Here is a 1013-nt window from a genome sequence, read left to right as displayed (position 1 = left end):
AGAGTTTCCAATTTCCCTTCTTTGTTCCCCCTGTACCCTGCCCCTCCAACCCTCCAGCATCTCCCCTTAGTTCATGTCCATGGGTTGTACATATAAGTTCTTTGAATCCTCTGTTTCCTATACTATTTTTATCTCTCCCCATCTATTTTATGCCTACTAAGTATGCTTCTTCTTCCCTGTAACTTTTACCCCCATTTCTCCCTTCCTCCTCCCCACTGAAATCCCTCCATGTGATATCCATTTCTCTGATTTTGTTCCTGTTCTAGTTGTTTGCTTAGTTTTTGTTTGTGTTGCTTTTCTTTTCTTTTAGGTTCATTTGTTGATAGTTGTGAGTTTATTGACATTTTACTGTTCATATTTTTATTTTCTTTTTCTTAGATAAGTCCCTTTAATGTTTCATACAATAATACAATAAAATCTAGATTTAAATTTGTAAAAGAACAGGAAAAATATCAGACCACTTGACGATGATGATTTCTTGGCCTTTTGGCTAAGATCAAGTGTAGTACCTACTATTTTCTGAAGCTCAAGGTCTCCATAACGTGGCAGAAACTCTCATTGAAAACAATTGTTTTGATGTACATTAAAAACTGTATTTTTGCTTTTATTTTATGAGCCTCACAAAATTCTTTTTTCAATTTCAGAAGTTCATTGAAAAAGATGTTTTAATGACCTTATCTAATATTTCAGGGTTTTTTTTGTTTGGAAGGGCAGTAGCTAGTCTCATATTGCTAGAGATGAGAGACCTTAGCTTTCTTTAAACACTAATTCTCATATTTCAAGACCCAGTTCTGCCATCATGCATCATCCAGGAAATCTTTCCATTCAGCTCAGATTACGAATAACTCCTGTGCTCCAAACTTCCTTAAGCCTTGCTATTTTGTATTTAAATTATCTCTCTATGTGACCTCTACATCCACTAGACTATTGACTCTCTTGGGAAACCAACTATGATGTATGTTTCTTCAAGGACACCACAGATCATGGTGGGACCTCATTACGCTTATTAAATT

At 35.3% G+C, this 1013-nt stretch overlaps 1 non-coding gene across 1 annotated transcript; it reads left to right on the top strand.

Moving 5' to 3' along the window:
• The first annotated feature begins 470 nt into the window (after nt 1–470).
• Nucleotides 471–667, top strand: LOC114501045. The gene has a single exon (XR_003684836.1). It is a non-coding gene; the product is annotated as a U2 spliceosomal RNA (small nuclear RNA).
• Nucleotides 668–1013: the final 346 nt, after the last annotated feature.

Source organism: Phyllostomus discolor, chromosome 6, assembly GCF_004126475.2.
Source record: "Phyllostomus discolor isolate MPI-MPIP mPhyDis1 chromosome 6, mPhyDis1.pri.v3, whole genome shotgun sequence".
Lineage (NCBI taxonomy): Eukaryota > Metazoa > Chordata > Mammalia > Chiroptera > Phyllostomidae > Phyllostomus > Phyllostomus discolor.
Note: the sequence above shows the minus strand (reverse complement) of the source record. Positions and strands in the feature narration are given on the sequence as shown.